Below are 16,613 nucleotides of genomic sequence, written 5' to 3' on the forward strand. Positions count from 1 at the left end.
TAAGTGCTCTATGCCATATACTACTTATCTCGCTGCACTTTATTTAACCGGGTCGGCTAGTTTCAAAGAAACAGTGGAACGCACAGACAGCCAAACTAAGTAAAATATAATACAGATATCTACAAGATTATATATATCTATATATCTATCTATATATATATGTGTGTGTGTGTGTGTGCGTGTGTGTGTGCACACACAATATATATATATATACTCTAGAGAGAGAGAGAGAGAGAGAGAGAGGGAGGGAGGGAGATATGTCGTATTAGCGAAAGAAAGGAGAAGAAAGCAAAATCATTGAATAAAAGGAGATCCGAAGGACCTAATTTGTAAGCAGTTAATATTTTTCATTAAGAAAATTTTTAGATAAGCTCAAAGACATAACAAAAATTTATTCTTTGTTTAATTGGATTTGCTTTTTTTTTTTTTTTACATAGGCATCACCACATTATCAAGGCCAAGAGGCCACTCAAGGATAAGGGTTAAAGAGTGTACAGTAGAAATTGGACATTACAGTAATCATTAGTAATGAAAATTTGGTAAAGTTGATAACTTATATGGAACGGCTCATCAAGAACTTATTTACGTTAGACTTGAACACAACCATATTTTAGTCAGCCGGAAAGCAGGAAAACGGAAGACAATTCCACAGGCGTGCAGTTCTAATAAAAAAACTTTGTTCATGGAATCTACGTTTAGGTTTAGGCACAGATAAAGAGTGGGGGGAATTATTGATAGTGTTTACAGCTAGACGAGTGTTTCTTGTGAAAGTTTGGCGAGGGGGGACCATAGATTGAAGCTCATTCGAACACTTTCCATGAAAATAACGATACATCAGAGACAAACTCGCAACATCTCTTCTGTGAGATAGAGGTTGCAAGGAAGAGAAAAGGACATCTCCTACGAGGCTACGAAGTCTATTTTGAACTCTATCAAGGCAGGCCAAGTCCTTTCTAGCAGCTCCTTAGTTGGTTATGAAATCTGATTTGATTCATTCTCGTTTAAACTTATTTTGTATACGTTTTATTAAAGTGTCGTTTTTAAAGTCTAAAGCTATCAGCATATTCCATAGCATAAACGCATCAAGCGTTGAGTGTGTTGTTGCCAAACTCTGCACAATCAAGACGAGAGCATTGATGAACACAAAACTATCAAAACTAACAGTACACTAAATGGCTTATACATGACGAGTCTATACGGGGTTAACATTTGCAAAATTGTGTGTAGCTTCATTGCTATATAGATTTGTACAACTTAATACTTAGTTCTACTCACGTATTGAACACTATTGGATTAAATACTGAAAATCGATACATATCTTCTTATAATATGTGGATACATGAAATATATATATTAGCAGGGCGCCCGGCATCGCCCGGTCGTAAAATACGTTTGAATATGTTTTGATTAATGCAGATTTATTACTATTTTATATTGGATTCAATAGATAGTAATTTTCTATAAAGGTAGAAAAAAATGACTCGTGCGCCACCATCGAGAATCGAAACCAAAACTGTTAGCTTACGATTTTTTTCCTCTGCCGTTAATGACTTACGCTTGCTGTAAGGCTAAAAATTAAAAAATGTACCTATAGCTATTATGTTATGCATGCATATTTGTAATGTCGGCGTTCGTCATTTACGAGGCAAATTTCATTTTTTCATAAATTTTTATTTTTCCCCGGCTAAAATCTAAATATAAAGTTTCGCATGGGTTCGAATACTTATGAAGTTTCATGTCTGTAGACCAAAAGGGGGAGTTTGGTAGGCAAAATATTTTTAAAATAAAATATATAAGTATACATAAATATATATGGAAAGAGTTTTGTATTCATTCTAAGGTTTTTACACAAATATTACGCAAGTATAAATCATGTAGAATATCTGCATGAATATAATGATACGTAATAATTAACTAAAGATGATCATCCCATAAGAAACCCGAAAAAAATAATAGGGAATTAATTAAAATGAATGTTTAAAAGGATATGCAAATTAGCTAGATCTTTTGCAGATGAATGCATTTCCACGACCCATAGATATCAAAGTGATATTTTCTTTTTAAATAAATAGAAAAAAGTGTTTTTAATATGAATATCAATACTCAAAAAACACAAATTTATAGGAGTATGGATTACAATATATTACACTTGTTGAAATTTATTTTGTGTGGGTAAATATTCATTTTATAAGTAGCGTGGTTATTATAATAAGTTCCGAGTTTTGTACCAGTGTGCAGTTGAATTAGGCATTTTATGTACCTCCTGTTTTTAGTCTGCGTAGTTTTATGACTGCGTGTAAACTGCTTTATTAAGCATTGTTTTCCGGCTGTTTTTTTTTCTTTTTGTCAGTGTGTGTTGGAGTTGAGAATTGTTATTAGTTCCTCCTTACCCCTTTGGAGGTTAGGAAAGCTGAGCGAAATATTGTGTTAGCACAAGGGTGGCCTTAAATGTCAAGTCATAGGCTTGAAACTGTTGCAGCAACAGCCGAATGACAAATATGCAAATGACCGAGCCAGTGTGCGAAGTGACGTCATAGTGGAGAAAGAAGAAAGAGAAAACTGATACACGTAGACGCCAGCATGGGCGGCAGATGACAGAAAAAAGGTGCGTGCCGGCGTAAGATGAACGTTGGTCTAAGGTGGCGAGAGACTTAAGGCAGAATTTTGTTAACTACACCGTGAACATTAAAAACAAGATGCAATGCGTTGTTGGAAAACACTGGTAACAAATGCTTTTTGGTAAAACTGAAAAACAAAATGACCAGTCGATCTTTTTTTCTTTATTTCCTATTGACTGTCACAGATATAACGTGTTAGATCCGAGTGGTAAAAATAACAAAAACATTACAAAACGAATTTTCTTTTTTACTTTGGTTTTCAGTGAGAAAGTGGTTCTGGAGAGCGACGCACGTAGTTGAAAACTAAGTAATGTGATAGTGATTTTTGTTTTGTTTCTTTGTAAATATTTTTTTTTAAAAACAGTTTTGTATGAAATATGTCATGTTTTCTGATATAGTTGTAATTGTGACGTACGTGTTTGTACATACGCCATTAGTCGATGTATGGGACTGGAATACATACCATAATATGCAACTGCTATATATCTATATCTTATTTGCTAAACATTACTATCAGAGAAAAAATGTAGCGTGTTGCGTCGCCTAGTGATGTCAAGTTATATCATATAAATTAGGAACAATTTTCCAACGCTACTTAATTTTATTTCAATAAAAAATTAAAAGTAAAAAAAGTAGTCTATTTCTATTCATTATTCTTTTTTTTGTTTGTAATTAAGCACTAATAGTAGCAAAAAGGTTGAGTTTTATTAGACTGTTCTTATCTTACATTTTATAGTTAGCTGCATTTCATTAAATCTTTAATGTAGACAGAGTAATTAATAGAAGTGAGAATAAAATAAAACAGGAAATCACATCACATATTGTGACAAAGAGAATGAGTGATAAATAAAATCCAGACAAAAAGGCTCAGTTGAATTAATTGCAAATTACGGTGAATTAAAAAGAAGACACTCAGCTTTAATATGATAATAAATATATATATTATGGATTAACCTGCTGTTGTTGTTAATACTATTATGTGCGCGAGTACTACTATTTAATAAAGGCAAATAAAAATGAGACTAGAACAGAATTTTTACTTTGCGTTATTTTTTGTTTATATCCAGCCCTGCTGACTAAATAAATTGTTTCTTTGATAATATTATCGGCGCTAACAATGGCATCAACTATAAAACAGTTTAATATGCAACACGCAAAACAATATCTAAAATTAATGTCTAATATTAAAAATAGTAGAGCATATTTGAAACACCTGTACGGGCATCGAATATCGATAGCCTGCAGCAAGTTTAAAGAAAGCGGTACGTGTAAAAATTAAGTCTACTTTTAGAATGACCAAATATAGACTTGAAAGCTTATCAATCCAAAGTTTTAGAAAGGGTGAATCGTGGTAAACCGAGATGTTCGCTTGATCAGTGTGTCTTAATATAGATTCAACCATGGTTGGGTGACAGAACGTCGGCAAAACCAAAATAACCAAAGTTAAGAGCAAAAGAAGGAAGAATTCTGGCGACGGTGGCGAACAATGCGGTTCAATTCACACGTGAAATTCTGCTGTCAGTGAAGTTGTAATTCACTGAGCGTTGCTTAAAATACTTCACAAAATGAATACAACTTCTTTACTTAAACAAACGCCCGTAAAAATTTACGAGTAAGCCATGCAGGGTGAAATTATGTTTTACGATCATCTAAGATACATTAATGATATGCTGGAAGTCTGTCGGATGCATATACGTACACTCATATGAGCGTAAATTTTAAAATAAAGATTACAACATTTCTCCTTCAAAAAACAATAATACATACAACGTTTTACGAACGCATACTATCTTTTATGGGAAACACACAACGCTATCATCGCTTGTTTTGAATCGACGAACTGAGTGGGTTTCGATATTTCCTTATTGAACGGTGCTAGAAATTAGTCTTGACAATATGAAATGTTTTCCACAGAATTTCCATATTTGAGCTGATGAAACCCAGGTACATCAAACAGACGCTAGTGTATAGTTTTGAAATAATATTTAAATTAACTTCTGTAACACCTACAATCAAACAGTTTTTTTTTTCAAATTATATATGATTCACCACATTGTCTATTTAATTCATATATTTAATATAAAATCATTCTGTAATATTTACAAATTCAAACGCAAATAGCAACTCTTATGACAGATCGATATTGGATTCGAACTAGTCTGATGTAACATTTTTGTTCCACTATGTTATTGACACTTTTTTGTATTTTATTTCGTTTTTTTTTTTTTGTTTGTTTTTTTTTTCAGAAAATACTTATTCCGGTTTACAATAATGTTACACTGGAGACATTTTTGCTTTATTCATTTCCACAATATATAGAAAGATAGAGGGGAGAGAGAGAGGGAGAAAGAGAGAGAAGGGAAGAGAGAGGAAGAAAGAGAGAGAGAGAGAGAGAGAGAGAGGATATAACAAAAACTCGTCCAATGAATTAGAGATAACTTATTAGCTCTCTCTCCCACATATATTAAGTAAGTTCTTTACACTGGAGCACTGTGTGTGAAATAAAAAGACGGTCAGTTGGCTTTTATACGGCTGATTGATCATTGTAAATCGTTCTTAATAACCTGTATGCCTATATTTAGCTTCAGAAATGTAAAATTTCACTTAATTCTCGTTGCGATTGACGGTAGGCTAGGGGTATATTATTTGCTAATTTAGTCAGAGATGGTTTCGAGGCTGGATTTAAATCCCTCAAATAGCGGCAATCGTAACTTCCAGTACTTATGACTCCTTAAGGATGAAACATTAATATATGTTCGTATAAAAAGAATTATTTATAATTGTAATATATAGTTATACATAAGCTTATCATTTTACTTTCATTATCAATCTACATGAAACTAGATCGTTATAAATATCTAACTAACTAAATAAATAATTGCAAAAAAAAAGGCAGTAGTGATTTTGTTTTGTTAGTTAAGTAAATCATCACTGCTAATAATAATTATAGAAAAGTGCGCTATGAGACAGGATAATTAAATATATATATATATATATATTTGTGCAATTCATAAGTTGTGTATAAGGGAACGAAAACAATATATCGAATTATGCGTGTTATTAATTTGTTCCCTGGTGAATATTAGTGAATTGGCAATTATCTCTAAATCTTACCACTCCTCCAGAACAAAGAACAAAACAAAAAATATGACCAGGACTAAATATTAAAATAAATGAAAGCGAGCAAAAGTGATCCCGGTTTTTCATACATGAGCTAATATGTGGTAGAAATAATTACAGGTAGAACGATATAATTGTCGCCTTAGAAAAGATGACATGATTCAATTTCCTTTTGATGAAAACCGGGTTTCTCTTTCTTTTTTTTGTTGTAGACCATCTACTATTTGGCTAATTGTGTACAAATCCAAGAGCGATAGGAGCTGTCTGAAAGTGAGACAATGTTCAAAGAGCGAAAACGGAAATGCGCTGCTGTACAACTCATGCTCTCTACCGATCCAAGTTATGACAACAGAACCATCGCTAGTATCCTCAAAATGCAAATCCTGATGGATCAACGCATGAGGGCATAGCTTCCGGACACGGTTATGGCCTTTGGTGTGGTTTCGAGTGAGCGCCACATAATGCCACCTCACGTCTTCGAAGTCGGTTTGAAAGTCAACAGGAAAGTGTACATGGAAGTGCTGAAGAGTGTGGGGATTCCCTGGTGCAATCAGGTGCCCGCTAGCAAACTCGGGGTGAGGCAGCAGTCCACAAATCTAAAGAGACTCAAGCTTGGCTTCAGAACGGAGTGCTACGACCTTGTACTCTTCTCTCACGAGTCCTCTCTTTCCCCGACCTGAACCCGTCGGACTACTTCGTTTACTCATACACCGAGAACATCACCAACATGATCTCCCACAACACCAAAGCAAGCCTGATCGCCGCCATCCACCGAACTCCCGCCAGCGCTTGTGGAAAAATCATGCTCCCAGTTCCGGACCCGTATCAAGGCGGTGAATGAGGCTGAAGGCGGCTATTTTGACTAGATGTCAGTTCTACTACATAATCAAGTTACCTGAATTGATGTATTTAAATCACAGTTATAAAATAAAGCTGTAGTGATGTTTTTTTTAGGGCGACTAAAATATTAATTCACCCTTTAACTATAAATGTATGTATGACCTTTATTATTGTGGCACTTCAGCTCGATAATAAGACAAATACAGTGATATTATAATAAACAAAGTTTCTTAATAAAAGTATGTTCATATTTTAAGAGTTAAAATATGTTTAAAATGTACACGGCTTGATTCTGACGTCATAAGTGGCATGAACTGCTGGCATGGTGTGTTTATTGTATCTGGGTAGGTCCATTTATTCCTATATTGGTTAGATCAACCTATCGTAAAATATTTATTCTACAGAAATTATCGAGCATTCAAGTACGGAGAGGAAAACTGACTTTACTTTATGTATAAAGTATATAACTGTAATGGAACTTTAGAATTGCACAAAGAGAATCAGGCGAAAGTGAGAAGATAAAGAATATAATAATGGAAAGAATCCAGAGTGTTAATTGCAGTGACACAGCCGAAGGTGATCATTTCGTTAATGGCGTAGGAGAGCATTCGTTTCCAATGTGTGCAGCTGTTGAGTGTCGGATTTTGCAATTTGCAGCCTTTACTAAGAACTACAGCACGCCGTAAATATTCAACTGCATTTAACGATATTCTCATTTCTTTTCTGTAATAACATTATTCCGTGTAGTTATGAAGCACTCTAAAGTTAAATTAAATAGGTATGTGTCAATCTAGTTGATTTGTTGACTTATTACAGCATTTTAAAAGACCCCCGAAATTATATATTCATTATATGATACAGACACATCATCCATTCTATAATAAATCGAAATGTGTATTTATTTACTTATTCATGTATACGTGCACCCATAACGTCACGCAAAAGTTGTAAGGTAAAACACGAACTATTTTCCTGCTCACATGTAACATTTTCCAATAAAAGACGTTAACAATACCAATTTTGCAATACCAGAAATAGTTCTCTTGCCTTTTCTCAGCAAAAAATTCTATTATTTTTAAGAATGTTTGCTTAAAGGAAAAATTCTGCCTGAATACACACACACACACACACACACACACACACACACACACACACTATTCGTATTATTTGGATTTTTCGGACTACTGTTCTCGTCTGGAGTGTCATTTTCACAACGTTTCGGTCGATATAAACTCTAATCTTCAAGTTATCTTGTTAAAGTCGAAAATCTTTCCGTCTAACTGTGGAATATTTTCATCGCACTCTGAAACCTGCACGGAATTTCGAACAGAACCATTTATTTTATTAACAGGGGCAGCATGCTCTCGTTGCAACTAAAGAAGGGCGGATGTTATTTGAAACGTGAAAATAATACTGAAGCTGAGCACAGTAATCCGAAGAATCCAAACAATACAAATAATCCATCCTCATCACAAAAAATCAGATACAGATAATAGACATTATATATATATATATATATATATATATATATATATATATATATATATATATATATATATAAGTAACAAATGTCTACATTCCACACTGTGACCATCTTGACGTTGTTGGCCATCTTACCGTTTATATCTATAAGTGCGTTGAAATACACAATTGTACATTTCAACGTACCTAAAGAAATAAACGGTAAAATAGTTAACATCTTCAAATTTGGAATATCGATTTTTGTCATTTCTATATGCTCTGCAGTTAAATTGAGCTTTAATGTGAGATTAACAATCATTCTTGTCAGAAGAACATTTAAAACTTGGTTCAGATATACACTGTTTTCTTCCACAATGAAATATAATAAAGCGGGTCTGGTTTAAACTGGAAACTACAGTCTCATATAGCTAGACTACGAGTGGAAAAATTGCACAAATCTCGTCCAGTCATCGAAAGCACTCAGGAATTATTACAAGTGTCGGCAATCACCGGCATGCGGGCCAAATCCGGCCCTTGAGTCATGTTGGAGGCCTACCACCTTACTGAGGACACGATATAAACACAAACGAACCAAACCATAGTAGCAGTTGAGAGACTGTCAAAATTTAAATACTTATTGATATTTACATGCGAACGTGTTTTATTTTTTTATTAAAAAAAAAATTAAATGAAAAGTTATTTTACTGTTTTATTCCTGCATTGCAAAAATGTTTGTATTTTTTATTGCTATTCCTGTAGTAAAATAAGTGATATTGTTTGAATATAATCGTATATTTAATACGCGTTTGTTATTCAAACGCACAGAAATGTATTTCCATATTTAAAAACCGTGTTGTCCGCCATGACAATGTAGCCAAAGCTGTTTGGCTCTCCTCCTATAATCACCATCACATGTTTGGCCTTCACCCTCCAAAAGATTGCGACCATTGAATTAGGGCTAGCATAGATTCCCTCTACGTGATTTATCTGAGTTCATTTCTGTTTCGGACGAGCAGTCTCCTAGATTTTGTTTGAATAAGAATTAAAAAAGCATACCCTTATCCGAAAGCAGTACTCGATGTTTCTTTTAGAAAAAAAAAAAAAACGCCGCTGTCAATCTAACTTGATACGTAAAGAAATTATTCATCGCGGGAACACGACAATCAACGAGATTATGGGAAAGGTCAACACAAACAAGCTGTGTTTCGTTTAAAATTGCATAAATTAAAGTTCAACGTAGGAAAGCAATTATTTACTTGTATTTAAAGAAACACAAGTTGAAGCATACTTCGTGTGGTTGAGTTTGGATTACTTATAATTACTAAGTATACAAGAACTCGTCAAAAAATGACAGAAAATTAATCTTTTGCCTGTGTTCGCACGAATATTCATAGAAAATAACGCCTGTATCAGTGGATTAAAAATAATTGAAAAGTTTAAAAGAGGGAAAAAAGAAACAAAATATAAAGAAAAGAAGCAGAAAAAATGAAAATACATTTCCTTTCTCAATTATTAATGACTACCGTCCAATGAGAAATATATTTAATCAAAAAATGCTTTGATAAAGCTGTTATTTTTCTAGATAGTACAAAGTTAGGTTTTTTGGGGAAAAAAATTAAATAAATAAATAACAACAGGTAGCAAATGTAAGGGGTTGTTTTTAAACATTTTTATGAAAATATTGTCGGTTGTATTTTAAATAAATTCCTAAATGAGATAAATTAATAATTACTAATAAATATTCAGAAAGTAATATTCTGTTACATAGTTCAACACGAATAATAAAATCACAGTGTAAAAGACAATATTTAGATTACTCATGTTCAGATATCTTGGCAGACAGGGTTCGTTTTGCCCTGTTTCTTTCGAATGTTCCCTTTCTTACGTAAAGTTTCGCCGACTTTTTTCTTCGGTGAAAAACCGCTACTAGTCAAAATTTAACAACTTTTTTCTCACATCATTGCAACAATGATCATATATTATGATATCCGAAAAGGAGACTTCATCAAAGAAAAGTCTTTCATATTCTTGTCCAGGGTTAACAGATTGTCCCTTTTCAAAACAAATTTTGCTAATTTGACCCTAAAAAATTATATTTGGCATTTTTTCAAACTGTAACGTACGGATTAACTAAGGAACAAACAGAACATTATATACATTTTTTCATCTACAAGTTTATCTATGTCTATTGAATTTATATGACTTAGGAATATATCGTTGTTTTTTTTATAGATTTTGCTATGTTTAAGAAAAAATTGAGAAAGGAATTGTTTAATGCTTTCTTAACATAAAACTTTGGTATATTTATGAAATCGAATTCAATAATTGTATCGGAACCAGGAAAATATTGGAATGGTTCCATAACTAGTATTAACATGCAAGGGTCGTTCCAAAAGTAAGGTATTCGATATTTTTTTTAATCAGAATCTTTAAGAGCTATAAAAACGATTAAAACAATTGACCTTATGTGCTTGAGAACTTATTTTATACATATTCACCATATTCAATGTGCTTTTGCTCGGAATTCAATGACGTGACAGGTTCTTTTTTTTAAAGTTTAACACCATCAATATCTACAACAGAGAGATAAATTTTTCAAGACAGGAATTCACAAGTTCAGTTCATAATCATGCAATTTGCAATCTCTTCTGATCCGTTTGGGTGGAATAAAAATAGGAGGCATTACTTTTGAAACGCCCCTCGTATTTTGGACGATTAAATATTGTTGCTTCCTTTTCATTCTCTCATCGCCGTTTCAACATTGTTAATGCATCACGTACGCACATGCTAATGAGAAATGCTACACGTTGTCATGAGTTTGGATTAGATGATTATGAACCGAAATTTTATTTCTTACATTAAAGTTTTAACTGAGAAACTATTTGACGCATTTCAAGTCAAATAGTGTTTTTTTTTTCTTTTTTTTTTTTTTGGTGGGGGTCGGGTTTTATTTTTCTGAGTGATTTAGGTGAAACTAATGATAATCAAAACAAAAATGCACTTACCATATTTTTGAATAAACGTCAAGAATCACAAAGTTAAGTTCAAGAATTTCTTACCTGAAAAAAAGAAAAAAAAAGAGTAAGTCTGGAAATGATAGAAATAGAATCAAACATCACAACTTCTTAGAGAAAAACATCAATTCCTCACAAAGACACTTTACACTAAAAAAGAAATAAAAAATGGTTTCAGTCTAGTAAGATTTCTAATTCACGGTTTTAGTTTATTTTTTCGGTAATAATCAAGACAAAGTGGTCTGTTTATAATTAACAAAAAAAGTGCATAAACAATCGTATTTAACAAAAGTTCATGTCATGATTTTGGGCAGGAGGGAGCATGACTACCACAAATTGTAACATCAAGGTTTAGATGTAATTAAATTTATAGTCTCTGTGGAAGTCCTGAAATGGCTACATTAGATTACTCCATAACACTGATTGAGGACGGCATTAACTAAATATATAAATATAGCATCAGATCATATACTACACTTTCTTCCTTACGCAAACGTCAAACCTTACGTGGTTAGAACATTTGCTTTATTTTTTTTTAATATCTGTTAAATATGTCGTCTGTGTATAGTTTTCTTATTTTGTTTGAAAATAGTTTTTTTTTTTCATAAATTCCTTAGATATCTCAGTGTTATATAAAAGGAAGGTACGTCCAAGGATGGAGTACTGTTGCCACATCTGGACAGGAGCTGCTATAATGGATTATCCTGCCTTGATAGAGTTCAGAAAAGAATCGTAGCCTCGTAGGGGATGTCCTTTTCTCTTCCCTGAAACCTCTTTTTCACAGAAGAGATGTTGCGAGTTTATTTTCATGGCAAGTGCTCGACTGAGCTCCAATCTATGGCCCGCCCCTCGCCAAACTTTCACGAGAAACAACCGTCTAGCAGAAAACACTATCAATAATTTTCCCCACTCTTTATCCGTGCCCAAACCTAAACGTAGATTCCATGAATAAAGCTTCTTGCTTAGAACTGCACGCCAGTGTAATTGTCTTCTATTTTCCTGCTTTCCAGCTGACTACAACATTCTTCAAGTCTAACGTAAACAAGTTTTTGATGAGCCGTTCCATCTAAGTTAACAAATTTGCCTAATTATACTCTAAACAGAGACCCCCATTTTGAACGCGCTTCTGTCTATGTTTCTTCTAATGTTGATTTTATAGGCCGAGCCATTTTGCTTGTGTGGCGATAAAACTTTTTGAATGTAATTATGTTGGTAGGCTGCATAAAAGTGTTAACTTTGACTAAAATTGAACTGTTTCTCCTTTAATCAAATTTCTTCGATTATCGATTTTTGATACTTATCAGAGGTATTCGATACAAACCCTATCTGCAAACATTTCCAGGCACATAAGGTACATGTGTGTGAAATTTTTTTAAAATCGACCCAGTCGTTTTGGAATCTATAAGAAACGAACTTACTTATACAGACAAAGTGCCTTTTATATATAAGTAGAGAAATGATAGAGATAAACTTCTTTCTACTTAACGAAAAAAAAAGGAAAACATTAAGAAATTTACGTGCAAAAATAAATAAACGAATAAAAATAACACGTAAATTTTCACTACTATATATTAGCTTTAATGTAATAATCGATTGAGAATCGTTTCTATAATAAAACATACGTAATTCGCATTAATTTAAATATCATGTTTAGGCGTATATTTCAACCGGGCAAGGCCGGGCGACCTGCTAGTATCTTACAAAATCATCTAAGTTTATCATCTTCAGTTATTGTTCAACGTTTAAAAAGCTAATGATTTTCTACTATAACATACTTGGTACTTTCTATTATGTGATTGCTTTGACTGTGGTACTAGTAATTATATTGGATTGTGCTGTATTGTTTTATTATCTATATTCCTACACTTTTGCACGTATATCATCATATGTGAGTTAGATGAAAAAAAAGACCAAAACCTGAGAAAACGACGAATTTTTTGGAAACAGTAAAGTGTTAATCAATGCCCATGCGTTTCAGGTTTTATGTTCTGTTGTCGTATTCCAAGAAGAATTGAAATAATAAAACTAATTCTCGATCGGACAGTTTGAAACGATTTTATAGGCATTTTGCGTGTACATTATTATTTCCCGTCACTGCATCCCATCTGTCATTGACATTATGAAAACGGATGAATATTTGGTTGATTAACACCATTTATTATTTTCCATAAAACATGAGAGTTTTTTGACAAGAGTCCAAAAAGACAAACAAAACAAAACATTAATATAGTTGCCATCAATTTTAATTACGAGTTTTGCTGCATTAATCTGTATCAATATATTGTATTGTTATAGTCTAGAAGGCCAGTTATAATCAAGACAGACACGCTGGTATAGTTAACAAATAGTGTATTAACAAAAGTATGTTACAAGCGTACACGTCATGATTCTGAGGCAATAACTGTTACTAATTGCTGTTATTTACTTTCTTTCCACCGCAGAAAGATGTAACAGAAAGTCAGGGAGATGGGGAGATTCAAGCCAACGCCTCTAAAGAAATAGCATTCTGGCTTTTTAATAATTGCTTAGCCAATTGGGATTTCCTCGGTCGAGGCGTCTCAGGCAGTAAGCAATAAACTCGCTCCACCCGGAAGACTGGCGGAAAGGTCTGGGTGGATTGACCTCCGAGAACTAGACAGGTCGATGTCTCAGCCAACTAGATAATAGGCTAGCGAAATGATCCAGATTCTGTTAAACTGATTGTTAAGATCAGAATTTCGACTGACGTGATTGCGATCGAAACCGGACACTTAATAAATGGTGTATAATCTCTGGATAAGTCTATAATTCCTGTAATGTTTAGAGAAGCTCCCCGTAAAAAACACACGCAATATATATATATATATATATATATATATATATATATATATAAAAGTAATGAAATCAAAAGGATGTAGTGTTTACTTGATATACGCAATGGTAAACTTCAATCTAATATAAATACCAATGTTTATATATAGATAATTTAATACCAACCGAATAAAAAAGGTGAGTACGCAATTGAGGGTTGAGCTTTCTTTCTCTCTCTCTCTCTCTCTCTCTCATATATATATATATATATATATATACATATATATATATATATATATATAGGAAAGATGGAGAAAAAGAAGGAAAGATGGAGAAAAAGAATAAAAGATGGAGAAAGAGAATGAAAGATGGAGAAAGAGAATGAAAGATGGAGAAAGAGAATGAAAGATGGAGAAAGAGAATGAAAGATGGAGAAAGAGAATGAAAGATGGAGAAAGAGACGGAAAGATGGAGAAAGAGAAGGAAAGATGGAGAAAAAGAAGGAAAGATGGAGAAAGAGAAGGAAAGATGGAGAAAGAAGGAAAGATGGAGAAAGAAGGAAAGATGGAGAAAGAGAGAGAAGGAAAGAGGGGAAAAGAGAAAGAGAAGGGAAGAGGGAAGAGAGAGAGGGGGCGAGAGAGGGTAAGAGAATGGGAGGGTGAGAGAGGATGGGGAGAGGGAGAGAGAGAATGGAGAGAGGGAGTCCAAGAATAAAGAGGGGAATAGAGAGAGGGAGAGACAGAAGGAGAAAGAGAGGATGGGAGAAATAGAGTAGTAGGAGAAGAGAGATAGAAAGAGAGAGAGAATAGAGAGAGGACGGAGAGAGGAAGAGACAGAGAAGGGGAGAGGAAGAGACAGAGAAGGAGAGAGGAAGAGACAGAGAAGGAGAGAGGAAGAGACAGAGAAGAAGAGAGGAAGAGACAGAGAAGGAGAGAGGAAGAGACAGAGAAGGAGAGAGGAAGAGACAGAGAAGAAGAGAGGAAGAGACAGAGAAGGAGAGAGAGAAGGAGAGAGAGATAGAAAAGGAGAAAGAGAGATAGATGGAGAAAGAGAGAGAGAGAGAGATAAGGAGAGAGAAAACAATATCAGAAAGTATTGTTCTAAATTTTATTTGTTATTTTTTCTTTTTCATCAATCAATTCACTTCCTGCCCAATTCCTCTTTTGAAACGATTAATTCTTCAAGCAATACATTTTCGTTTTTTGAATTATTTATATGACCAACCTCCACCATTTTACCTAACACATTCCTTCCACTATTTTATCTACTCTGCCCTTATTTATTTTGTAGTTGTTTATCCATTATTTGTTTTAACATTTTATTTCTGCATAATTTCTAAATATCTTCCCACCACCGCCATTAAAGTCGACGAGATTCTCAATTCTCGAGAGGAAATATTAAATGCCGCCATTAAAATTCAAGTCTATACAAGTTCTTATGTAAATGCGGAAGTCAAGATATTTTTCATCGTCATAAAACTATCAAATGTAATGTTACGGTCTTATGCCTTTTCTCTCTATTATTGTCTGCATAATAAATGGGAATGGTTACGTGTGTGTCAGTCTGTTATTCTATAAACATATTATAGTGTATTCTAAAAACTTTTTAAGTTAATACACCTGTAGAATTTTTGTGGGAACATAATGAGATTAATCCTGGCACTGGAAGTTAAGGGACATTTTTCTTACGTTTTGCGGAGAAATTAGAAAATGAATTATGAGTATTAGTTAAATACACTCCAGAAATATCGCAATTGTTCAGTTGTCAGAGACTCGCGCTGACAATCTCGATGGTGCGATTTCGATCCTGCCCCGAATTATATATCTATACGATAAACAAAGAATATCGTGTTTTTAATATAATGAAGTGTAAATGATGAACATCTCATTCTATCTCTGTTCTATTCATCCCTCTTCTTACATTTTTTCAACTAAGGATGGCGCATTCTACAGGATGCTAGACATTTACGCACTATCTAATATATTCCAATAGAGAGATATTTTTAAGAGTCTAACCGTCTCTTTAAATTCAATTTTTTAAATCTATCTTACACTTGGTTCATTGAGTATATTTTCCAGCTGCACTTTTTTTTACATGGAGTTCATCACTTATCAAGGCCCAATGGCCACTCAGGGATAAGGGTTATTGTGTGTACAGTAATCAAAGGGATAGTGTAGCAATAGTATTGGAGAATTGGTAAGGTGTCATTACTTAGGGGGGGCGGTTCATCAGGAATTTGTGTTGGACTTGAAGACATCCAGGTTGAAGTCGGGAGGGAAACAGGCAAGCGGAACAGAGTTCCACAGGCGTGCAGTTCTAAGAAAGAAGCTTTATTCATGGTATCTACGTTTTGATTAAGGCATAGATAGGGAGTGGGGAAAATTATTGACGGTGGTTTCAGCTAGTCGGGTGTTTTTTTGAGAAAGATTGGCGACGGAGGACCAGAGAATGGAGCTCAGACGAGTACCTGCCATGAAAGCAACGATAGAACAATGACAGGCTCACTACGTCTCTTCTGTGGGAAAGAGATTGCAGGGTAGAGAAAAGGGCATCCCCCACCAAGCCACGGAATCTTTGGCTCCATGTACTTTAATATGAAATAGATTATGAATCGTACCTTAAATATTACATGAAAAATTTTTTTGATCATCAGAAATAATCTCATGTCTATAACTCTTAAGGGCACATGCTGCACATTTCAATTCGTAAATATTAACATATATATATACATATATATATAGATAACTTAGTGGTTTAGATGTTAAGCTGG

Source organism: Euprymna scolopes, chromosome 5 (assembly GCF_053919585.1).
Source record: "Euprymna scolopes isolate OS-2025 chromosome 5, ASM5391958v1, whole genome shotgun sequence".
Classification (NCBI taxonomy): domain Eukaryota; kingdom Metazoa; phylum Mollusca; class Cephalopoda; order Sepiida; family Sepiolidae; genus Euprymna; species Euprymna scolopes.